Source organism: Chiloscyllium plagiosum, unplaced genomic scaffold, assembly GCF_037043375.1.
Source record: "Chiloscyllium plagiosum isolate Xiang-an unplaced genomic scaffold, Cpla_swu_hap1 HiC_scaffold_4, whole genome shotgun sequence".
NCBI lineage: Eukaryota > Metazoa > Chordata > Chondrichthyes > Orectolobiformes > Hemiscylliidae > Chiloscyllium > Chiloscyllium plagiosum.
The window spans coordinates 32,245,115-32,271,700 of record NW_028270142.1 but is presented as its reverse complement, the minus strand read 5'-3'; the positions used below and the strand labels follow the sequence as shown (position 1 = coordinate 32,271,700).

General features: G+C 40.2%; 1 long non-coding RNA gene across 1 annotated transcript in view; it reads right to left on the bottom strand.

The window, feature by feature from the left end:
* Nucleotides 1-13,903, bottom strand: part of LOC122549310 (uncharacterized) — a 114,728-nt gene extending 100,825 nt beyond the window's left edge. The window contains exon 1 of the long non-coding RNA XR_015756925.1: nucleotides 13,860-13,903. This is a non-coding gene — a long non-coding RNA (uncharacterized LOC122549310). The remainder of the gene's footprint in view (nucleotides 1-13,859) is intronic.
* Nucleotides 13,904-26,586: the final 12,683 nt, after the last annotated feature.

Sequence of the window (26,586 nt, the reverse complement as noted above, 5' to 3'; positions counted from 1 at the left end):
GACAACACAATACTGATTGGGAGGATGCAGAGGTGCTTCAGTGTGATTAGGACAGTTTGAATAAATGGGCAAGTGCATGGCAGATGAAGCATAATGTGGATAAATGTGAAGTTTTCCAGTTTGGTAGCAAAAACAGGAAGGGTGAATGGTGATAGAGTAGGAAAGGGTGAGGTGCAATGAAACCTGGAGGTCCTTGTACACCAGTCACTGAAGGTGAAGAAGGCAAATGGCATGTTAGTTTTCATGGCAAGAGAATCAAGAATGTTTTTCTGCCATTGTACAGGGTCTTGGTGAGATCACAACTGGAATATTGTGCAATTTTGGCCTCCTTACCTGAGCAAGGATGTTCTGGCTATGGAGGGAATGCCACAAAGGTTTACCAGACTGATTTGGAGGATGTTTGAACTAACATATGAAGAGAGACTTGATCAGTTAGGACTATGTTGACTGAAGTTTAGAAAAATGATGGGGATATCTCATAAATATCTATAAAATTCTAACAGTACTGGATACAGTAAACACAGGAAGGATGTTCCCAATGTCCAGGGCATCCAGAACCGGGTCAAAGTTTAAAACTATTGGGTAGGCCATTGAGGACTGAGATGAAGAGCAATGTCTTTACCCAGCGAGTGGTGAGCCTGTGGAATTATCTGCCACGGAAAGTGGTTGAAACCAAAACATTGAATGCTTTCAGGAAGGAGTTAGACATGGTTCTTATAGCTAAAGGGATTAAACGAATTGGGAAGACAGCAGGAACAGGATACTGAGTTGGATGAGCAGCCTTGATGGGCTGAATGGCCTACTCCAGCTCCTATTTCTGTGTCTGTGGTTATTGTCTCAAATCCATCTTTGAAGTTTGGCTTAACTATTCTGTGTGGTAGAGAGTTCCATTTTCTAACCACACTTTACACAACAAGCTTTCTCCTGAATTCCCTACTGTATTTATTTTACATTGATGACTCATTAGATTGTGAATCATCAAAGTGTTGTAACATTTTCTCCACATCTGTCCTCTCCAATCCCAACATAATTTTAAAGAAGTCTCTTGTCACAGAATGGCCGAATGTCTTACTCCTGCTCTTATTTTCTATGAATCTATATTTTTATGTTTTGGCTAGTATGCTAGCTTACAGTTCGAGTTCCACATTGCTAAAATCTGCTGTGAAGGAGCATAGCTGAGAAATTCTACTTGACACCCCTACATGTGCCGATAAAAAGAGATTCATTCTGATTGTTGAAAGCAAGTCAGCAGATCCTATGTCGATGGAAACTAGACAAACTCCTTTCAGCTCACTACAAGAATCACCAAGCAATCACCTAAATGACAAAGTCAGCGCTACTGGAATCACCCCGCAATGTTTCACAATTGATTCATTACTTAGAAGTGATGGACTAATTTGTATATTCCTTTTAAACATTTTGAATTTGCCTACTATTTCTAATCCGTATGTACATGTGCCCAGTTTGATTTTTTTTAATGCACTTTAGTCGTTAACCAACTCAACCTTACTTTAACCTTAAGAGAGACTGGCTAACTGAATGAATCCTTCCTTAAATTGAGCTTGTAGGGACCAACTGAGGAAGGCGCTTAAATGAAGAAGGGGAGCCAGTTCATCCATCCTCACTGGGGATCAACAATTTGGGATGCGCACCTGAGACAGTAAAAATATCATTGACATCAGCTTTGCTCGTGCTCCTTGATGCCACATCTGGTCAAGTACTGCCCTGATGTCAAGGACAATTACCCTCACTTCCAGTTTTCAGTTCAGCTCCTTTGCTTTTGGATCAATGTTAATGAGGTCAGGAGCTGAGGGATCTGGCAAAACCCAAACTGAGTATCAGTGAGTAGGTTGTTGTTAACTGACTGTCAACTGATAATATTGTTGATGACACCTACCATCACTTTACTAATGATCAGGAGTAGATTGCTGGAACAATAGGCTGAGTTGGATATGTATTGTTTTTTGTGGACAGGACAGACCAGGACAATTTTCCTCATTTTTGGGAAGATGCAAGTGTTGTAACTGTACTGGAATAACTTGATGAGGGGTACAGCTAGTTCTGGAGCACAAGTCTTCAGTAATGTTATTAGAATCTGCTCAGGGCCCATGGCCTTTGCAGTATCTGGCGTTTTCAGCCTTTTCATGATATCAAACAGAAAAATTGGAATTTCTGACGGCTGGCATCTGTGATGCTGGGACCACAGGAGGAAGCAGAGATGGATTGTCCATCAGATACTTCTGAATGAAGATACTTGCAAATGCTTCAGCTTGGCTGGGGCTGTTTTCCCTGGAATGTCAAAGGCTGAGTTGTGACCTTATAGAGGTTTATAAAATCATGAGGGGTATGGATAGTGAAAATAGACACAGTCTTTTCCCTGGGATAGGGGAGTCCAGAATTTGAGGGCTTAGCTTTAAGGAGAGAGGGGAAAGATTTAAAAGAGACCTAAGGGGCAATCTTTTCACGCAGAGGGTGATGAGTGTATGGAATGAGTGCCAGAGGAAGTGGTGGAGGCTGGTACAATTACAGCATTTAAAAGAATCTGGATGGGTGTATGAATAGGAAAGGTTTAGAGGGATCTGGGCCAAGTGCTGGCATGGTGGCTCAGTGATTAGCACCGCTGTCTCATAATGCCAGGGACCCAGGTTTGATTCCAGCCTCAGGCAATTGTCTATGTGGAGTTTGCACATTTGCCCAGTATCTGCATGGGTTCCTTCCAGGTACTCTGGTTTCCTCCCTCAATCCAAAGATGTGCAGTTTAGGTGAATTGGCTATGCTAATTTGAGCATAGTGTTTAGGAATGTGTAGGTTTAGTCAGGGGTAAAATATAGGGGAGAGGAATAGATCTGGATGAGTTACTCTTTGGAGAGTTGGTATGGGCTTATTGGGCCGAAGGGCCTGTTTCCACACTGTAGGGATTCAAATAGGACTTGATTAATTTAGGATATCTGGTCGGCAAGGTTGAGTTGGACTGAAGGGTCTGTTTCCATGCTGTGCATCTCTATGACGCTATGGTCATGTGATGTGCTGGAATCTCCCATCATTGAGGATGGGGATAGTTGTGGACCATCCTTCTCCCACTTAATGCCCACTACCATTTATGATTGGATGTGGTAGGACTGCAGAGTTTAAATATGGTCCATTGGTTATGGGATCATTAGGCTCAATCTATTGCATGCTTCTTCTATTGCCTGGCAGGCAGGTAGTCCTGCATTGTAACTTTATCAGGTTGCTTCCTCATTTTTAGGTATGCCTGGTGCTGTTCCTGCTCCTATATGCCCTCTTGAACTCTTCATTGAACCAAGTTGAGCCTCTGGTTTGGTATTAATAGTAAGGTGAGAGATATGCCAGGCTGTGAGGTTGCAGATAGTTTTTAATGCAATGCTGCTGCTACTAGTGGCCCATAAATGCTCATGGAAACCAAGTCTTGAGTCATTAGATCTGTTTAAAATGTATCCAGTTCTGCACATTGGTGGTTCCTCCCCCTTTTCCATGTGCTGTTTACATCTGGTACTGGAATTTTTAAAACATCATCTATAGTGAAGACAGAAGGAGACTTTTTGATACTTTCATCCTACTTTTCTTAATTAACTGCTATTCACTTTCTAAAGGACCAAATTTCATTTTACTTACTATTTTAAAATACATGTATGAACTCTTGCTGTCCTTTTTAAAATTCTTAGCTAGTTCCCTCTCACACATTAATTTCTTCCTCCTGATTAACCTTTGTAATCATTCTCTGTGTTCCTTATATTCTGACCAATCATATGACCTTTGTGCAGTTCTGTTTTTCTCTTAAGTTTTTCCTAACGTCTTTAGAGAATAATGGTGGGTCCTAGACTTTTTACTTTGTAGTGGGAATATATTTATTCAGAGAATTCTAAAATATTCCTTTAAATGTCTTTCTCTCTATTGATCTGTGCCCTAGCCTAATACATCAATTTGCTTCAGCCAGCTCACCTTTCATGCCTACATAGTTGCTTTTATATAGGTTTAAAATACTAGTCTTTTTTCCAATCATCTCCCTTTCAACTCAAAATTCAATCATATTATAGTTACTGTTACTGAGGGGTGCTTTAACTCTGAGGCCATTAATTAATCCTGTCATATTACACAGACCCATATTTATCCTGCTGTCTGATGGGTTTCACAACATGCTGCTGCAAGAAATCATCTCAAAAGCATTCTCCGAACTCCTCATGCCAACTACTACTGCCAACCTGATATTTATAAGTCGATTAAAATTATCTGTGATGATTATTGTCCCTTTATCACAGGCACTCAACATTTCTTCTTGTATACTTAGTTAGGAGAGGAAAAGCAACTCATCCATCAATTAGCCACTTTACAGCGTTGCACTTAACATTGATGCAAAAGCTTCAGAACATGAACTCTGTTTATCATCGATTTTGATTTCTTTTTTGCCATAGTTTGAATCTTGTTTTCCATGTTTTTGCTTTTGGACTGAGCTATTTATTATTTTCGCACAAGAAATTTTGTCAAGGTGTTTTAAATCTGGACAATCCCTTTCTCCTTAGTTTCAACAGCATATAACCCATCACATTTCAAAGATAGCTTTTACTTCTGAAGAAGACTATTATTCAACTTGAAATGTTAACTCTGTTTCTCTCTTCAAAGTTGCTGCCAAACACGCTGAGTATTCAAAGCATTTTCTAAATATATTTCAGATTCCCAGCAACTGCAATATAAGCCTTTCATTTTTCTTATAAATGTGATATCATGGCTGTCTGGGAATCTAGGCATATCAACACTAATATCTACATTTTTGTGGTCAAGAACACTAGAATTGAGAGATTATAACATACAAGTTTCCTATTCTGATAAGATCCCAGACATCTGTTAATTGTAATGGAATATATTCCAGCTGAGAGAAGTTGCATATACCTGGAAACTTGTACCTTACGATCCCTGGCTTTACAATAGGCCTTACGTCGTTTTAAAGCAAACAAAAACACAACCAGCTTGGTAAATGCAGCAAGTTGAAGGCAAAATTCAATTACTGGAACACATTTATACTTGTGCTGTACAAGTGAATTCAAATTATTTGTAAACTGTGGGCTCAAACAGTATTGCATCCTCTAAAAATACAATAGGAACTTCAATTCCATCTAATGGTTTAAACATTAAATCTAATATTAGCCTATCAAAAGCAAGCCATAAATTCATATTGAGCTGGATTTTCCAAGGAGTGGCAATTTCATGTAGATTGCCTCTCCAGCCTTTCTTTATACAGAGAAAGAGAGTTCCACATATCAGAGAGGAGATTCCACTCAGGGCACCCTCAGAAATGTAGAGCCATGCTTCTTTCTGACAGATCTATCGTAGCACAGAGCTGTCAGAGGAAGGCAAACCACTTCCCCTTTTCACACCAGTTCGTTACGGCATTCTGAAATTTAAAGGACTTGACATCCACTTTGACATCGGCTTTTAACTGTTAGGTACCTAGATTGGTGTAATGTTAGGGTGTAGGGAGGCAGGGTGCCAGATGGGTAGGAAGAATAGTGTGCAAGGTTGGTATGACGCTAACTTGAATAGTGGGTTGCCAGCTGGGACAGGTGCAAGCTGGGAAGGGGTATGTGCCTGGGTAGCATGCCAGATGAATATGGGTTAGGATGCCAGGTTAGTAGGGTATTAGCTGGGGAGGATACCAGATTAGGGATGGCTAGGGTGCCAGTGATTAGTATGACCACTAGGTAGGAAGTAGGGTGTTGAGTAATGCTAGAGTACAAGGAATCAAGACAAGACTATGTCAAGGTGGATGGGAGAAATCGGATCCAACAAGGCCTGAGGCAGATTGGGTCTGACAATGGGAGGTGGGTCAGATTGAATGGGGGTGGTGTTGGTTCAGGTTATGTCTAGTTAGAGGGAGGGAAGTCATAGAGTCAGAGAGTCATAGAGATGTAGAGCACGGAAACAGACCTTTCGGTCCAACCCGTCCATGCCGACCAGATATCCCAAGCCAATCTCGTCCCACCTGCCAGCACCCGACCCATATCCCTCCAAACCCTTCCTATTCATTTATCCATCCAAATGCCTTTTAAATGTTGCAATTGTACTAGTCTCCACCATACGTTTGATTGTGTTAGTTCCAGTAGATGTTGGGCATGTGGTGTGGGGAGGGGGGGGGGGAGCAGGGGTGGTGGTAGGGGTGTCAGATCTGGTCCAATAGGGTGGAAGGGGGAGTTGGGTCCACAGGCCGCTATTAGTTCAGGCTCTGGAAGTCTTGGTAAGGTAAGCATATGGTCTGTTTAACAGATACTCAGGAGTTAGACTATGTATTTAATAAAATAACTTTTTCTGAGTAATTATACCCTATTTTATCTGAACCATACAAGGTCTCCAATTTAAATATAAACTTTCAGACAGATGCAGACGCACTGGGATGGACCCACAGAAAATTCAAGTTCCTGGACAGTTCCTTTTGAGTGTGTGATCATTGGGATTCTGCAGGGTACCCTTGCTCTACTCCTATCCACACTGGCAAAATGATTGTCTGGTCAGTGGAGAATCCAGACCACTGTGTGTTTCACAATCTCTGTAAATTCTAAATGCTTTCTGTTATTGTCATTGAATTGTAGTCACCACTGTGACGTGGAAATGTACTGGGCAATTTGCAATTAGCAAAGTCCTTTCAAACAGCAACACATGAATCAATAATCTTCCACCTGAGAAAGTGGACAGGACTCAGTTTAACCTATTATCCAAGAAGTGGCAACTGCATTGGTGTAACATCTTGCAGAACTTCACTGAGATGCCAACTCAGATTTCATCCTGGGGCTGTGGAGAGGGTATTTACCCCATACCCTTCTGATGCAGAGGTGAGATTTCTACCACCGAGACAACGAAGATAGTGTAAGAAAAACTCAATTTTATTAATTATATAAAAGGATAAGCAGAAAATGTTAATGATATAGATTAGTCATCTGACAGTAAGAAGCTCAGAGCATGTAAATTTCAGCCAAATTATTCCATTGAATGCAGAGTTCATTTCTAATTCTTCCATTTGTTGATTCCAAAACTCTTTGAATAAGAGCAAGTAATTGTGGTGACTATTTCTCTTCACCTTCTCAACAAACATTGATCCAGCTTTTTCTTACTCATATTTCAAGGCTTCAGTTTCAATGTGGGTGCAGGTTTTGCAATTCCTGCGGTGGGAGGGAAAGGTGCCAGGAGTGGGGCGTGGGTTGGTGGTGGGGGGGGGGAGGGGAGGTGGAACTGACGAGGGAGTCATGGAGGGAATGGTCTCTCCCCAGCACTGATAGGGGTAGGGAGGGAAATATATCTTTGGTGTTGGCGTCTGTTTGGAAGTGGTAGAGTGGCGGAGGATGATATGATGTATGCGGAGGTTGGTGGGGTGGAAGGTGAGGACCAGTGGGATTCTATCTTTGTTGCATTGGGAGGGGTGGGCTTCAAAGGCGGTGGTGCGGGAAGTGGACACATTGGGAAGGGTGGGGTTCAAGGACTGCATTGAGAGGGGTGGGGTTTAATATAATAATGTAATAATATTGTGATCAAATGTCAAATGTCAAATGTAACTCCAACCTAATTATACCCACGATCTCTTGGAAGAAATTGATAATATCCTTGCTCCAGTGAAGGGCAGAGATAAGTAACTTAGGCACATTCTTACTCTCTGATTACTACAATCCTGTGATGGTCCTCAAATAGTGTAAGAGTGTGTGGGAAGCAATAATATCCAATTGCTCAAATTAGGCTACTCTGCACAAGTCAAATTACATCTTAACTTTCTTTGTAAATCCTCTTCTTCTTTTCCTCTGTTGTACAAAGTGATATGTTGATCAAGGATTTAAACTAGTGATTGGTGTGATAAGGCCCAGAACACCGTGAATGTTCTTACTATTTGGAAGCATCACCCTGTGTGACGTGCTTGGATTAATGTCAGTCAGCTGGAAAATGGTTCAGTTACCCTCTCAAAACCTTGTAGGCAAAATTACAGGATTCCAAAGCAAAATTATTTATTTGAAACTATTTGTAGCTATCAACAGAAAAAAAAGTCCCTTTCTGAGTTTTAGACAGTTCCAATCCTGACAAATTGCACCTTTGAATTAACAAATAGCAGTAATTTGAACCACAGCTATTTCTATTTACTTCTTGTTAAGAAACTGCATCAAAAAAGACATGAAATGTCGACATGAACTTCAGTAAGGCATTTGATAAGGTACCTCATGGCAGACTGGTACAAAAGTTAGAGTCATGGGATCCGGGGTGAGCGGGCAAGAGGGATACGAAACTGGCTTGGTGATAGAAGACAGAGAGTAGCGGTGGAAGGGGGCTTTTTAGAGTGGAGATCATTACCTAGTGGTGTTTTGTAGGGATCAATGCCGGGAGCCTTGTTGTCTGTGATCTGGAGAAAAATGTAAGTGATCTGATTAGTAAATTTGTGGAAGTCACCAAAGTTGGCGAAGTTGCAGATAGTGAGAAGAATTGTCAGAGGATATAGTGGAATATCGATAGATTGCAGATTTGGGCAGAGAAATGACAGATGGAGTTTAATCCAGGCAAATGTGAGATGATGCATTTTGGAAAATCAAATTCAGGCACAAATTATACAATAAATGGCAGAACCTTTAGGAGCATTGACACACAGGGATCTGGGTATACAGGTCCACAGACCTCTGAATGCGGCAACATGGGTGGATAAGGTGGTCAAGAAGGCTGGGGCATTGAATAAAAAAGTTGGCAAGGTATGTTACAACTGTATAAAACTATAGTTAAGTCACATTTAGAATATTGTGTGCAGTTCTGGTCACCAAACTATAAGGACATCAATGCTTTGGAAAGGATGAAAAGAAGGTTCACCAACATATTTTCTGGTCTAGAGGATTTTCATTATGAGGAGAGTTTGGATAAACTCTAGTTGTTTTCACTGAAAAGGCAGAGATAATGGGCAACCTGATAGAGGTCTAAAAAATTATGTGAGGATGGATAGGGTGGATAGTCAGAGGCTTTTCTCTCAGGTTGGAATGGTCAACTACAAGCGGGAACAGATTCAAGGTGAGAGGGGGAAAGTGCAGGGAAAATGTTTCACACGGAGGATGGAGGGTGCTTGAAATGCACTGCCAGTGGAGGTGGTGGAAGCAGGAACATTAGCAACGTTTGAAGGCATTTCTTCATTGATACATGAGCAGGAGGCACACAGGGCAATGGGCAATAAGTAGCAAGTCCCAATATGCATTGGGAATTGGTGTAGGCTCATTGGGCTGAAAGGCCTGTTCCTGTGCTGTACTGTATCATGTTGTAAATGGGTAAATCAGGGATTTGCTGATATCTCAAATGCAACATGATTTTGTCAAGGCAGTCGCTGGCTAAGCCAATAGCCCATACACCAAAATATTCTAAGAACAGTTTAGTTAGCATGCAGCTTTGCAAGTTATGTGCATTTTTTGTATACCGTACAATGTTAAAACTGTCTTACACTGACATCACAGGCGTCACTTTCCCACCTGCATGTCATTATCATTCATATCTAGAATAAATGCTGACATTGTTTTTTCAGGGGGAAATGTTCCACCTCCCCAGAGTAGTATGTGTGTCATGAAATTGAACCTTCCAAGCCTTGACTTTCCATCCAACAAAATTAATACGCACAAAAGTGGAAAATAATTCACTGTTAGCACATAGGATTAGTGCTTACAACAAACTTTTAATACTTTAATTATATACCCCATTATGTAGTATAAACAGAATGAATGATGAGGAAGCTGTGTTTACAATATTCATCACTCAGTCCCACTGTGACTCATGAACTATCAGATCATCCCACACATGGGTATAAATCATAGCCTACAGCTCCTCCTCATCACATATGCTCTTGATCTCTTACACAGTTTTTTGATATTCTACAGGTAATTGTAATTCAGTTAAACAGGTGATACCTTTAAACATCATCCATATAAAGAGAATCTTTTATATCAGGTCAAAAGTTGGGATGTTTGCCAATGATAATACTGCAATCAGTTCCATTTGCTCCTCATGTAATCAAGCAAGCTGTGCCCATGTCCAGTAAGTTGTGAGCAACCAATAGGTAGCATATAACATTCACACTTAAAAGTGCCAAGCAATATCCATCTCCAGAAGTGGGATTCTAACTATCTCCTCTTGATATTCAATTCAAAGGCATTATCTTAGCCGCATCCATTGCCACCGGCATCCTACAGTCAGTACTGACCAGAAATGTAACTAGACTGGCCATTCAAACATGGTAGCTGCAAGTGCAGATCAGAGGCTGAGACTTCTGTGAACTTATCTCTGGACTCCTCAAAGAGTTTACATCAATTTTATGGCACAGATCAGAATGAAATACTCTATACTTGCCTGAATGTTCAACAGATTCAATAACACCCAAGTAGGTTGACAGTATTCAAATTAATGCAGCCACTTGATTGACACCCATATATCACTTCAAATATCCACTTTTTCTAGTCTCATCATACAAGATGCATGGCAGTAACACATTGGCTTCTTTAACAGCCTTCCAAACCTGCCACCTAGAAGAACAAGAAGAGCAAAAGCATAGGAACATCACCACTTCCAAGTCAAGACCACACTGATTGGGAAATATAACACTGTACCTTTATTGGCACTGACTCAAAATGAAATTATCTCCCTAACAGTAGCACCCTCACCACATGAACTGCAGCAAATCAAGAACATGGTAACACATCTTTTCAAGAGCAATTGGGGATGGACAATAAAAGCTGACTTTGCTAGCAATGCTCACATCCCTTGAATGGATAGTAATTTAGTAATTCTGGTTTCAGTAAACTTGTGTTTGTTTCAATTTGTAATATTGATTTCAAAAATGAAGTGTGGAAATAATTAAATCAAACTAAGTGCCCATCACCAGAAAATTGAAAACACTGTTTTTCCTGCGGCTATCTTTACTTTGTCAAAATTGTACCAGCTTTGCACGTTTGGGCAATTAATCTTTTTCTTGGGTTAATTTTTGTTGATGAATGCACTGTTAGTTCTGAAAAGAGTACTTTCACTTAGTTCAAAGTCACAATTGTCTCATAATTCGTGAAGTCTAACAGGAATTGGTGAAAGTAAAGAATGGGTTGACTAAAAGGTAAGAAGAATTAAGAACTTCAGCAAGACTAGAAAATCTAGAGAAAAAATAGATTTAAAGAGAAATTTAACAGGATTGTCCAAAATCATGAGGAGTTTACAGAATGATAACTACAGAAAAGCCACTAAGCAGAACTATGGATTTAAGATAATTGGTAAAAACATTAAAGGCAATTTGATAAATGTTTTCTTGCAGCACATCATCATAATCAAGGGTACGTTGTTTGAAAGCTTCAATGTTAAGTTCAAAAGTAGATAGAATTTGTACTTGAAAAGTAATAAAACTTGAAGGCTTTGGGAAAAGAACAGAGGAGGGGGATGAATTGGATAGCATTTTCAAAGAGCTGGCACAGACACAGACTGAATGGCCTCCTTCTGTACCGTATGATTCAATGAAAATAGGCTCACCCAAGTTTCAACAAAGAAATGAATTGGTGAAAGAACAGATTGGAAAACTGAACCTTCTTAAGTGGATTTACAAGGAAGTTAACAGGAGACCAAAGCTAAAGATGGTCTATGCTCCACTAATCAGTTCAGTGCAGATTTGCTACATTTTCCGATTTAGATAAAGCAGAAGAAAACCCCAAAACAAGATAGCTATAGCATAATAAAACAAGCTCCTCATTTTTCGGTATCTGACAATTGGGTTAATGTTATGATTTCAGCACCGTAAAACCAATTTAAAAAAAAATCTACAAATAATCTGACAACAGCGGAGTGAGAGTACAGTAAACAATTCTAAAATTCAATCTTAATATCAAACTGTCAGTCTTGTAGTAAAGGCCGAGACTGTTTAACAATTTAACTTGGTTCATGCCGTGCGCAAAATGGGAAATTGGGAGTTTCAATTTACGGCACAGTTTGGTATTAGCAAAAGAGGGATGTCTGCAGTGAAGTCCTGCCAGTTAGTTCAAATTCACATCTGATTTCAATAGCTCTTTATTTTTAGCCCCGTCATTTTTAAAAATAAAATCCCCCGGAATTACGTCTATTGATCTCCACGAAATGTCACTAAGAGCATCAGATAAAGAATATTTACTGGCACATGATCAGCAGATCTACCTTAGCATTTAAAGTTAACATGAGTTTATATGGAATGGAATCCAGCGTGCTCTCTGTGTCATTTGCTAAAGTGACTTCTGTTTTTTTCTTCATGGGCAATGTTTGTCATAAAATTGAAAGCATACCTAGATAGAAAACGCTCCGCTCTCCGGGATGCCTCCTACTGTATGGAGCCACTCGTTTTAGTTTATGAGCCATAAGTAATCAGAATTACTCAACTCCTAACAGGTTTGATCAAACATGAACTGATTCAGAATGGAGGCAGCACAATTTTGCTGCAGTGATAGGCAGCACTTCATTTAGTAGGCCAGCAGCAAATGCATCATTGAGACGCACTTCCAGGCACCGCGGTCGTTTGAGGACAGAGATCACCAGCGTGCTAAGGAACGCGCTCAGCTCCATTTAACTCGGCTTTCAAAGAAAAGGACCTGTCAAAAACACTTCTGTTATTTATGGTTCTGGCACAGGCTGAATGACCTGATTTACGATGCCTTTATTTCCTTTCGCACTTATTATCACAGCGATGGCTTTCGGACTCTACTCTCGATTAAATTTTTATGAAAAGCTACAGGTGATAGTTGAGGGAGATGGACAATGTGCACTAAACACTATCGATACCAAATTCAGACTTTCATGCGTGTGTATTTAAACCAAAACCTCTGCAACTCAAGTTCTTTGTATACCAGAGTACGCGCGTATGAAACTGTACATTGTCTTGTGTTTCCGATGTTTTCACAGGAGACGCCTGGATAATGTTTTCACATGGCTCCCATTTAAAGGGTAAGATGTAGTGGGCCCTGAGAATGAATAGAGAGTCCTTTTCAGATCAAGCCTGTTGCTGACTCACTTTCCCCTGCCCTCGATGTCTTCAGAAGGTGGCAGAATAACATTAAACGGTACTTCAGCTGCCAAATAAATGCATTAAACAGCGACAGAAGAGTGAATAGCTTCAGTAAGACAGTCATTGCTGAGCTTGTAAATAGTATTTCGCAAATATAACTAAACTACCATGTAAGTAACATTCCTTTTGTAGTCACATTTATGTTTCTTTTTTGATCATCGTCCATGAAAGCTATCTCTTTGAAGCATCCAGATGTACTCACTGATTGGATAGACCGATAAATGGTTTCAAAATGGTGACGGTGACCCAGTGAAATAATCGTATTGAGATTTTAAAAAACTGCCAACTCAACCATTTTCTTTGAACAAATCATACAAACAGGATTTAAACTGAACCGTTTGGATTCTTCCTGAGGCAACTTTCTAACAAAAACCTCAAAATGAAAAAAAGTTGCAGCAAATGTAACCAGTTAATTGACTTGGGTGATTGTAACTTCATTGACAGAATAACAGAAACCCACATCCAACCGGAAACTTAGACAAAATTATTTTTGAGATTGAAATTGAAGTCAGCTAGGACAGTTATTTTTAGAATAATTCTTGTGAGATTTCCAAAGTTGATTTTTACATTGATTGTTGGGTTCTTTTTTAGCTGATAAAAGGATATTTCTGCACTTGATTCTGCAGGCGTTCTGCCACAGCTTTCTGCTCTATTTCTTTACATGTGCTTTTACATTATAACTTGACCTTGTTACTGAATCATCGAACGCTGTCACTACTGCCACTTGCCTTGTCATCTCTTCTGCCACGTCATCTTTCATTCCTACTCGACCACCGGTGTCTCTTACTTTGCCATCCTTGTGATTGCACATCATAGCTCGTTTGAGTAGCCAGTTCTTGCGTTGTCTCAGGATGCTAGACACAATGCGTTGAAGCAAAATGTGACCTGTTTCTTCATAACTGTACTTGGACCTGACTTTTGGGAGAATGATTTTTGTTTTTACTTGTTTTCATTCTTCAAGCTTGAGTTAAGAGGATTGAGTTAACAATGTTAAGAGGATTTAATATTTAACAGGGATTTAAAACTCTAGAACAGGTCTTGCTATCACTAGGTTCCAGAAGTCAAACTGTTACTATTGTGGGGATAATTCCAATTATTCCTGCCTGGTTGAAGGGAGATGGATGGTTAAAATATCCCAGATTTCTTTAACCATTTGCTGTGCTGATTTCATGTTGATCCTGATTTGAAGCTGCTTTTATGAACAGATGTTAAAAGTGAGGTCATTGAGATTGTTCTTCAAATGTGCAGATCAGTGACTGATAATGTCAAAGGAACATGAACACTGTTTTAATTTTGGATGCTGCTGTCATGGGAGAGTCCCTGGGATGGGAAGAAGTACTTCTTTTACTTTCCCTATGGGAGCAGAGTGCGCCTCAGGGTATCACAAGGAAAATTTTAGGACTTGTCCCAAGGCAAGGCTTCTCCCTCTTCCAGGAGAAAGTGAGGTCTTCAGATGCTGGAGATCAGAGCTGAAAATGTGTTGCTGGAAAAGCGCAGCAGGTCAGGCAGCATCCAGGGAACAGGAGAATCGACGTTTCGGGCATAAGCCTTCCTGAAGAAGGGCTTACGCCCGAAACGTCGATTCTCCTGTTCCCTGGATGCTGCCTGACCTGCTGCGCTTTTCTGGCAACATATTTTCAGCTTCTCCCTCTTCCATCCAACAACACTGTCCCAAACAATACCACCTCCTTTGACTTGCCTTTGTGTAGGTAAGCATCCCCTTGATGCCCGCTGGTTATCTGCCATCCAAACATCCATTCCCATCTCTCAGTCAGCTGCACCTTATGGACAGGCAGCCAGCAATGGCTATGGGTTTCAAAATGGCTGCTAATAATATTGGAGTTATAAATCACATAACACCAGGTTATAGTCCAACAGGTTTAATTGGAAGCACACTAGCTTTCGGAGCGACGCTCCTTCATCAGGTGATTGTCACCTGATGAAGGAGCGTCGCTCCAAAAGCTAGTGTGCTTCCAATTAAACCTGTTGGACTATAACCTGGTGTTGTGTGATTTTTAACTTTGTACACCCCAGTCCAACACCGGCATCTCCAAATCATGAATAATATTGGATACAGTTTGTCGAGAGTATTAGAGTGCAGATCCGATAAATACCAGGTGAATAGCAGCAAATTGCTGATCCAGCTGAGGTAAGCTCAACACCTATCCACTTCCTTTACTCACTGTGGTTTGATGAACAATTGCTAAAGACCTGCCTTCAGACAGAGAATTGAAACAGATAAATACACAACATTTACCCTCTCCCCATTAAATTCCTTTGGCGTTTTGTAATAAACATTGGCTGAGGATTTTGTTATCATATTACGCTGTCTAATTGCACCTCATAGGATTCATTGTACCACATTTTTGTCTGCCTTTTACACAGGAATTATTCCATTTACTTTAATTGTTTGACACTACCATAAAGCTAAAGTATAAGCATATCCAACTTGATGAGGTCATAGCTTTAGTTAAAAATTCATTCTTTAATCATACTTCAATCCAAAAAGGTTTACCTATTCAAATGTAGTGGTTAAACAAGATTTGCCAACCCTCTTAACTTTAACTGATCCTAGCTTATCACAAATCTGTTACTCCCATGTATCTGATGATCCTGCCAACTTTTGTAATACATACTCCGAATGAAATCTTTCCAAATTAAAAACAAAAACGACTGGAAAATCTTTCTTTAAGCTCTGTGTAGAGGTCATTATGATCTGAATAGTTCTCTTCTCCAGTGCTGTCTGACTTGCTGATCATTTCCAGCATAATTGTTCTTATGTAACATTTACAGCATCTGCAGTTTTTAAATTGTGAATTAGGTTTGTCAATTTTGCATTTTTTTAAACATGTGGTTTATGACTTGGGTTAGAATTTTGGCAGTGTGTTGGAGTTTGGGCTGAGAGTTAGTTCTTAATTGTAGTTAGGACTTGAGCTAAGGTTCAGGGTTTTGGCAAGGGGCTATAGTTTAGGATTTATGATTAAAGAGAATGTATTTCTGGGAGTGGCTTAATTTCCTTGACAGGTTGTGGTTATCACAACACTGGAAGGGTTCATTGGCATAAAGATTATTTGTCACTTGTGCTTATTGTCTGTATGCACCATGTTCTTGCTCTCATTAACCACTGGCTATTTGCCTGTCAAAAGTATTAGAGGCAAGGATCAAAAATTATAAAGATGCATCTAAAATTATACAAGCGACTTTGCCTGCTTCTATCTCCACAGATGCTACCACATCTGTCAAGTTTCTCCAACACTTACTGTTTTATTTCAGATTTCCAACATCTGCAGTATTTTGCTTTTATTTACATGCCTGTGGTGGTGAGGGGGTGGGAGCTGGGAGGTAGACGAGGCACCCCCTTTTTAACCAATTCAACATAAACCAATTGCTCTGCTACATTCTGTCAGAATGAGTTTAAATGTTCACCAGATATCTAAACCTGGAGGGTAACCCATTCCTGAAACTCACAACTGTGACATATTTCTGTTCGCCTTGCTGCATATTATTAAAATGTAGCTAGGGAGGGGTTGCAGAATTTGCACAGCTACCTAACACATTAATTGTTTATATTCTTGTTAGATCAATTCAAAATAAAACTATATCATATCTTGGGAAAACATGAAGGCAAATTGTCTGGGGCAGCTAACACAACTTTGGAAGTACATGATTTGGAGATGCCAGTGTTGGACTGGGGTGTACAAAGTTAAAAATCACACAACACCAGGTCATAGTCCAACAGGTTTAGTTGGAAGTACACTAGCTTTCGGAAGCTAGTGTGCTTCCAATTAAACCTGTTGGATTATAACCTGGTGTTGGGTGATTTTTAACTTTGAAAGTACATTGTTCTGATATTTGTGGGGAAGATGGGGTGTCGTCTATCAAGAACTTGGCAGGGCCCTGGATGTTGAAACCCTGTCGATCCAAACACTAGGAGCTCAGTAAATAAGACACTGAAATCTCCTGACTGGTAGCCATCTCCATTGATGGCCTGGCCAGGAATTCAAACAAGCAACAAGAGGCCGAAGCATCTTTTGTAATATGTTTTTTGCCAATTTTTGTAATACCCACTCTAAGTAAAATCTTAGTGAATTTAGGTTAGGGGATCTTTACCTTTTTAAAGATCAGATTTGTGGCTTGGGTTGAATATTAAGGCTTTATCTGTGGTTCACTTAGGACAATGATTAGCATGGGAGTAGTGTTTCAAAGACTTGAAGTAAAAAGGGGTGGTATTCCAAAGCTTTGAGCCATTTTGGAAGAAGGAGTTCTGGTTCTCTAAAGCTTAGAGCTATGAAGATGTGGTAGGGGTGGGAAATGTTGAGGGGATGAAAGGGCATAGACAAGCTGGTGGACTGGGCAGATGGGTGAGAGATGCAGTTTAATGCAGAGAAATGTGAGGAAAAACATAGACAATAAAAAAGGGGTACAATTCTAAAGGGGGTGTAGGAGTAGAGGGATCTGGGCATAAATGTACATAGATCATTGAAGGTGGCAAGCTAAGATAGCAATTATTAAAGCACACAGTGTTCTCAACTTTATTAATATGGGCTTACAGTACAAGAGCAAGGATGTAATGCTGAATTTGGATGGGACACTTATTGGACCTCAGCTTTAGTATTGTATCCAGTTCTGGGTACCACAATATAGGAACAATGGGAATGTGTTGGAGACAGTGCTGAAGAGATTTACAAGAAGGCTCACTGGACCCAAAATGTTAACTCTGCTTTCTCTCCACAGAAGCTACCAGACCTACTGAGTTTTTCCAACAATTTCAGATTTACAAGTATGTTTCCAGTGTGAGACACTTGTATTATGAGGATAAATTGGGGAGGTTGGGACTGTTCTCCTTGGAGAGATGAAGGCCAAGAGGAGTTCGGATAGAAATTTTCAAACTTCCATAAAGTAGATAAAGTTGAAATGGACAAACCGTTACCACTCATTAAAGGATTATGAATGAGATCACAGATGTAAAGTAATTTGCAAAAGAAACAAATGTGATTTGAGAACGATCTTTTTCTCACAATGAATGCCCTAGTAGATGTTTGGTGACTAAGTCATAATGCTGATTTGGAGCGCTGGTATAGACACAATGAGCTAAATAGCCTCCTTCTTCTCCTTCTGTAACACTTCTGTGAGGTAGTTGGAGTGTTCAGTGCTGTGATCCAGGTAGAGGGAATTTCCAGTAGTAATCGGAGGTCGGATGGCTCAGTTCAAAGGTCAACATGTGTGATGTTATTCTACTTGCCAATGACAAGCTGCAGGTCAATGGTGTGCAATGGGGACACAGTCGTGTTATTTTAGAGTGACACTGCAAGAGGCTCAGTGGCCTTTCAAAGATGGTGTGGGTGCAAAGAATGCTAGTCTTTGAGCAAATATCCTTGGTGTGAAAACCCTCCAAAATCTTTATTATAAGTAGGACTCACCCAAGAAAACATAAGCTTCATCCTAATGTATGAGGAATTAAACCGGTAATGAGGTAATAGAGGGTTAATGGACCTGATATGTGTTCAAAATAAATGAGTAGAGGCATCGCAAAGTTTTAGTTAACCAGTTTCTCATCCATATATATATATATCTATCTATATATACACACACCAGGATATACTCAAGGTATGAGGTTAATTCCATCTTTTCTTAGAATGCTATTGCTTGCCTTTGCTGAGCTCTTTTTATCGACACCAGTGGGAAGTTTGAATGCAATGTTTGATCTGGTTCAAAAGGTTTTGAAAGGCTCCAAGTTACAGAATCACATTACAAGCTGTACAGTAACTCAATAAGGTTGGACATCAAAGTATCAGAGAACTCCGTTTGTTGATGGTTTAAGATGGACACATATTGGTGTGTGTATTGGAGTGGAGAGAGTATTCATTCGTTGTAACGCTAATACTGGCACACATTCACATTTGAAAAAATATTTTTTTTCTTTTAAGGTGAGTGCAGATTTCCAGTTTAATACTGGATCCAGACTCCATTAAAATAGTTGGATTTTCATTTTCATGCATGTGAGAGGCTTCACACTGACTCAAAGGTGCTTTTTATGCCTGAAACATCAGAAATGTTCTAATTCCCTGCATTGTCCTCCTTTCTATCCCCACCACATTGTTTTTGTCAAGCAGGAGGTGATAAAGATAGCCATCCAATTCAAAAACTAACTGGTCTCCAAGTGGAAAAAGCCAAGTGCACCCTCCTTATCTTGAACTTCCATAGGTTGAGGGTGGCTGGCAGGGTGGATATGGAAGGCCTGACCAGCTCTGGAGTGTCCTGAGAGGAGAATTCTGATGGTGCTTCTACATCATTCCACCTCCAACTGAGTGACCTCCTGTTACCTTGGAGAAAAGGGTACCATTCCTAATCAACCTGCTGCCATGCCTTTGGTGATGGGGACCAATGGCTAGAGCAATAGAGTGCAGGTCTGTGTGTACACCCAGCAGACTTGATGACTGCTAGACCTGGCTGTTCCTGGTCACTGCTAGATTTTCCACTAGGGCAGCCAGACAGTCAGATGCCTGAGGCAGCATTGTGCCATCAGCATTGGGGTAGTCCTGCAGCCTTTGTGTCTGGTCGCTCAGTGCCCCCTACATATCTGCCTTCTGCTTCTGTGTCTGTTTGTGCATTTGTATGAAGTCACTGATTGCCAACACCTCATGGTCATCTCCTGCTTGGGGTTCAGAAGAAGTCTTCTCCAGTAGACGTCCAATGCCAGTGACCTGGAGCATTTCTTTCTCAGTTGAAAAGTGTGGCGCTGGGAAAGTGCAGCAGATCAGGCAGCATCCGAGGAGCAGGAGAAATGACATTTCGGGCATAAGCCCTTCTTCAGGAATGAAGAAGGGCTTATGCCTGAAACGTCGATTCTCCTGCTCCTCGGATGCTGCCTGACCTGCTGCACTTTTCCAGCACCACACTTTTCAACGCTCATCTCCAGCATCTGCAGTCCTCACTTTCTCCTAGCATTTCTTTCTCAGCCAACAGCTGAGGAGTGGTAGTGAAGTGCTCACCAACAGATGCCCCCAATTCTAATCTAAAGAAAATAGCTACCAAGATGTCAATATCTGAGCTGGCAGGGAGTGCAGGAGGCAGCTTTGTTAGGGCATTCTCTGAGGCACACATGCTCACTTCCTCAGAGATGGAGAAAAGCATGTCCTCTGGGATTTCTCTCTTGACCGTGGTCACAATGTACATCCTGCTAGTACCTGCAGAAGAGAGAGTGTCATGATCAAGGTGTAGAAGTTGTGGTATTTTAACAACATATGCTCAGTACAGGCAATGAGAGAGCAGTGCAGAGATGAAGAATGCATCTCACTCAGTTGCTGAGCATGGAGGTTTCAGCAACAACATAGGACGACAATCTTTTCCGGATGAAATGTAGATTTGAAAGACAGGTAGACTACCACCTAACCTGGCCCTTTTGGCTCTGTAATGGGATGTTTTCTCCTGGGACAAAAAGGTGGGTGGCATGGCCATTCATGCTAGTACAGATTGAGGGAAAGTGGTAAATGATCCAAGTAAGCAGCACAAAAGACATGCAGGGATAGAAATATGGGGAGGGGGGCAGGGGAGATGGAATTGGGTGGGTGAGAGTGAGTGAGGGAGGATGTTGCAGCTGTTAGTGGGAATGATAGGAGCATGAGACTTCATAGGAGGTGTGCACAGTTTCAGAGATAGTGTGAGTGTAGTAGAGACAAGATGGTGGCATTTATGATGGCAGAGTAGAGAAGATCATTGAACTGGTTCCTGAATTGCTGACATTCCTCCAGATCTTGGATCCAGCTGGCAGGGTCAGACAGACCTCTAGGAAGTGGATGTCCCTCCTAACACCACCAATCCACGAGAAGCTGGAAGTCCCAGGTGAATAACATCAATAATGACACTGGTATTAAGAAGCCTGGGGTGTCTGGCAGTGGTGAGTACTTCCTGCTACAGTGAGTGGAGAACTGAACTAGCATCAATAGAGAGATGCACCACAACGGTTTAGTAGGTAGTTAATGGGGCAGGTTTGAGACAATCGCATGAGAAAGTTGGCTAGGTTTTGCAGAAAGAAAACCTCTGGCGAAAATGACATTTTGCCAAAATATTAGTAAGATTCAGCCCTTGGTGTGTGGAACTATACATGGTCTTTGTGCAGTGAGAGATATCTCAAAGCAGTTGGTGATGTATCAGAGGATTGAGTGGCCTAAACACACGTCAATTCTTGGTGTGTTTTTATTGTCAGCCTTTGGATTTTTTTTTGTATGTTTTGCTTTTGTCATTAATATAAAATCTATATTGTAACATTCTCTCATGTTAGGTAATTCAGTTGAAGAAACACTAATGTCAGAAAAGTAGTTGCAAGTACTGTGCGCTTCTTTGTATATCATGTTTGTGCATCTCTGTGTGTTAAATATTTGTGACATCACTACAAAGAATAATACTTATGGACTTCTGGCTTGAACAACAATGACTTAAAGAGAAAACCCTTTTTAAAAAAGAAAACAAGAAACTGTAGATGCTGAAATCTGAAACAAAACAAATTGCTGGAGAAACTCAGCAGGTCTGATAGTAGCTGTGGAGAGAGAAAGCAGAGTTAACATTTTGGGTTTAGTAACCCTTCTTCAGAGCCCCTTTAATGAGAATCATTAGTATAGAGAAGATCCATTCCATGTATAAACTGGTTACCACTATCTTTGTGCTACATTAGGTCTTAAATGTAATTGTTGCGAACATTTTCACGGGATTTCCCCTGAAATTTCTTTAAATTTTATACTGGTTTTTCATGGAAACTCTTAGACCTCTATAACTTTATGCCTGCATCCATTGAAAAGGGCCCTCAGCAGAACATTGCCATCACACATTTGTGTTCTGCAAAATTCAGATGCCGTCCAATAAATCTGTCAGAAATTCTCTTGGGCCTTGTGCATTAGGCGGGTGATGATTATATGATTCTTAAGAACATCCATATGTTCTTGTTTGAGACTGACTTACTGAATTATATTCTGGATTAGTGGTGCTGGAAGAGCACAGCAGTTCAGGCAGCATCCGAGGAGCAGCGAAATCCTGCTCCTTGGATGCTGCCTGAACTGCTGTGCTCTTCCAGCACCACTAATCCAGAATCTGGTTTCCAGCATCTGCAGTCATTGTTTTTACCTTACTGAATTATATGACGTTCTCAATCAGCCACTGCGCTGTGTTCTCATTGAACATAGGAACTCAAACCTAGGTGTTTGAGAGTATGACAGTTATGCCATATGTAAATAGTTTGGTGGGTTCACAATGAAGTAAATAACTTTGAGCTTATTAAAAAGAAACAATGTGCTTTTCTAAGGAGTCTTACATGACCTCATGACATCCTACATCATTTTACAGGAAGTGAAGTACTTCTGAAGTGCACTCAACATTGTAACATCGGGAAACATGGCATTTAATTTTTTCACATGGTGTGAGATAAATGGTGCTCATTGAGATTTGTTGAACAGCGACCAGGAAAACTCTGAACCTCTTTAAATAATGCTATATGATCACAAAAAATGTGAGAAGTCACACTGTGAGAATTCACAAGTAATATAATAGTTCCTCTGAAAGACTGCACCTCTGTCAGTGCAGCATCTTAGTTAGTTAGATGTTTAAGTTTAAAGCAATCACCCTATCATGCCACTAAACATTCAATCTCTAAAACCATTGGCATTACACAGCTGTCTTCCTCCAGTGCTGCACACTGATTTAAGTCACTTTCACGTACATTCCCAAGCTGGGCTTTCTTCCTATTATCCTGCACTCTCTTGTACACAAAGGATAGGACACCCTTATAATACATAACAAAAGTGAATGGTTCCTTTGGATGCATTTAAGCTGAAAGTCAGGCTTATGGATTTGGAAATGGAAATATCATTTGTTTCAGTAAGTGTCCATGAGGTGAATTGAGGTGCAGTTCAAGCAGCTTAGGAGTCAACAAAAGGTAAGCAACTTGAAAAGTTATTTTCTTTATCCATAGTTGCTACTGACTGAGTATTTCCAGCTACTTCACTTTTTATTTCCGATTTTGAACAGCCACAGTTTATCAGTATGTTTGTAGAAGATGAGATGGGAGTGGCATTGGCAGTAGCACAGAAGGAAGGAAGCAGAGGTGAACAGTTGTTAGGATTCAGCATAATAGCTGAGTATGCCGTTGTAATTAATAGTGTGGGATGTGAGATAGGGGTGAGGGACACAAGAAAAGGAGTTGACCAGTTAACCCCTTGAATCTATTAATGAAAACATATCCTGGGAGCTGATCCTCTGCTTGTAGTAATAGTGGTATTAGTTTTCACCCAAGTTCCAGAGGACCATAGCACTGCTGTCTCTTTCGAGAGATGACTGATGGTGAACTTAACCTGAGGGTCACCACACCTCAGGTGAAGAGCAAAGTTAGGAAGGCAGGACCTTCATGGTAAGCTCAGTCAGTGCTGCTGGCATCACAAATCAACCATCCTGTCAAGTAAACTAACTGTCTCCCTCTCTGCGTGCTTTGAGTTGGAGGTATGGCCAATTGTGAACTGCAGCCTTCTGTACATGCTTCTTCTTGTGAATGAGTACTCCAATAAAGGCGCTGTAATAATTGTGGGGGACTTTAATCTTCACATATATTGCAACAAACAAATTAGCAAGAATGGTGAAGAATATGGTTTGTAGAATGTTTATCATGCATTTTTCTGAAGTAATGCATTGTGAAACTGACTAGTAATAGAGCTTAGAAATAATATTGTGCATCGTAGCAGAGTTAATCATTAATGTCAAAGAAAAAATCTATTGAGAAATAGTAATCAAAATGTTATGAATTTCATGTTCAAGTTTGCAAGTGGCAAACTAGTATCTTACACTTAAAAATAACTATATAGGTCTGAGAGACAGACCTGGCTACAGTTGATTGGATAAGTAGACTAAAAGGCAGATGTCTGGATGAAGAGTGGAAATATTTCATGAAATAATTCAAAACATTTCACAAAAATTACATTCCATGTAAAAATTCACCAAGAAAAATAATTTGTGGCTCAATCAGGAAGTTTAGTATTAGATTGAAAGAAGAGACCGATAATGTTGCAAATAACCTAAATATGACAAATCTCTAGGACATGACGGCCTCAATGCCAGGGTTCTTAAACAGGGAACTGAAGAGATAATGGATGTGTTAGCGCTGATTTTCCACAATCTCTTAGATCCAAGAATGGTTCCATCCAATTAGAAATTGGAAATCTAACATTGCTCTTTGAGAAGAGAGGGAAAGAAAACAGGGAATTATAGGCCAGTTACCTTAACATCAATCATTGGGAAAATTCAGGAATCTATTATTAAGGAGTTTTTAACAATTTAGTTAATATAGTTAACAGTAGGGTGACTGCTGTATCTGCGGAGTTGGTTTCCATGGTTTCAGTTAACCGTAGTTTACTGCAGGCTGAAAATATTACAGGGAACATTGCAGAACCAGGGACCAGGGACTGCCAGGAAGATAAATTTCCCATTTAAATGAATGGGTTTACATCTATCATGGGTTTCGGGTCCCTAATCCTGACACTGTGACTATGTTTCAGGCATGCCAACAGGTGGGAAGAATCTCTTAGCATTCCTCGTGTCAAGCTACCTCAGAATTTTATATGTTTCTATTAGGTCAGCTGTTCTTTGTCTAAACTCAGGAAATATTGGCCAGATTTATTTAGCCTGTCATCATAGGCCAACCCACTTGACCCATGAAGCAATTTAAGTAATGTCTGTGTTACTTACCTCTAATGCAAGTACATCCTTCCCTATAAATAGCTACCAAAACTACATGCAGCATTCTAGACATGGTCTCACCAAATCCCTGTCAAATCTGGCAAGACGTCTTTATTCCTATACTCCAATTCCCTTGCAATAAACTTCACCCAATGACATTGATAGGATTGAAAAGGAGTTTCTGCTGAAAGACTTTGAACAATTAGGAGCTGAATTCGAAAGCAGAACCTCCAATGTAATCGCTGGATTACTATCCATAGCATAAGCAAACTGGCAGAGGGTAAATAAAAGACTTAAGAGTTAAATGTCTAGCTCAAAGATTAGTGTGAGTGGAATCAATCTCATGTTGTGGGCCACCGGTTTCAGTACTAAGGTAGAATGGAGCTATTTGGCTGGGATGGACTTCATGTGATCTGCACTGGTACACTGGTCTAGAAAATCTAATAACTAGGCCAGTGAAGAGAGGTTTAAACCAATCAGGCGCTGAAGGGTTTGGGAGAGGGGAAATGTAACCTTACAAAGCAAGAGGATATAGCATTACAAGGCAACTACTTTGATAATACCCAGAATAGAGCTGGAAGGTACAGATTGTATCAGCATATAAAAAAAACAGCAGTAACTACAATCAAAGGAAGAAAATATGATAAACGTTGATGGGGTTGGGGAGAGGGGGAGACAAGAAACAGTCAGTTTAACATCTGGTATTTGGTATTTATTGTATTCACTATGGTTACATAGACATTGCTGGCCAGCCAGCATTTATTGTCCTTCCCTAGTTGCCCTTGAGGAGGTGGTAGTGAGCTGCTTTGTTGAACCACTGTTACAGTCCATTTGAGTCTACTTCTTGTTATCTGGTATGGATGGGAAATGGAGTTTGCTAGCTATTTGAATGCATGGGATATACTCTTATTTAAACCCAATACAGTGTATGGTGCCACTCAAAACTTTTATCAGTCTCAGATTTCAGAAAGAACACTTTAAACTTTCCACTTAGCGCTTTGATATTGTAGATCATTGACAAACCAACATTGAATTCCTGAATAAGTACTGTGGGATATTTCACCTTTTTCCAATATTTCACATATTTCCATTTTGTGTCTCAAAGTCAAAATAATAGGTTTTCACTTTAGTCCTTAGGAGTCTTCTTAGGCAACATAGCAGATAGCTGCGTGAAAGATTTCAGATACAACACAATTGCAAATTCAACTAGCCGCTATTATAATGGCACTTTTGTGAGGAAGGATGAGGACCAGCACTGCTGATAGCAGCTGAGAGAATACAGAACGGTAGGTGAATATACATGCATCAGAACTTCGTATGCCAAGTTCAAATAAATATTTTTTGAAGAAAGGTTGAAAAAACTGGGTAAGAATTTCAAATGCCTGGTTTGGATAATGGGGAATTTACTGTTTAAGGGAAGTATTGGAGACCATTTGAAGATACATAATAGGTTGAAATAGAATCAGCATGGCTTCAGATTGGGGAAGTAATGCCTGACACATTTATTATAATTATTTGATGAAGTAACAAGCAGGAGAGATAAAGGGCAGACAGTGAATGTCATATGTTTGAATTTTCTGAAGGCATTTGATAAGGTGCCACATGTTGGGCTCTTAATAAGATGAGAGCCAATGGTTTTGGAAGCAGTACATTGGCATTGACAGAGGATTGACAAACTAATAAAAGAGAGTTTAGGTAAGGGGGACATTTTCTGTAACCAGTGGGAGTGATCACGATCAGTGTTGGGGGTTACAATTATTTATAGTGTATATTAATGTTTTGGATGAGGAAAGTAAATG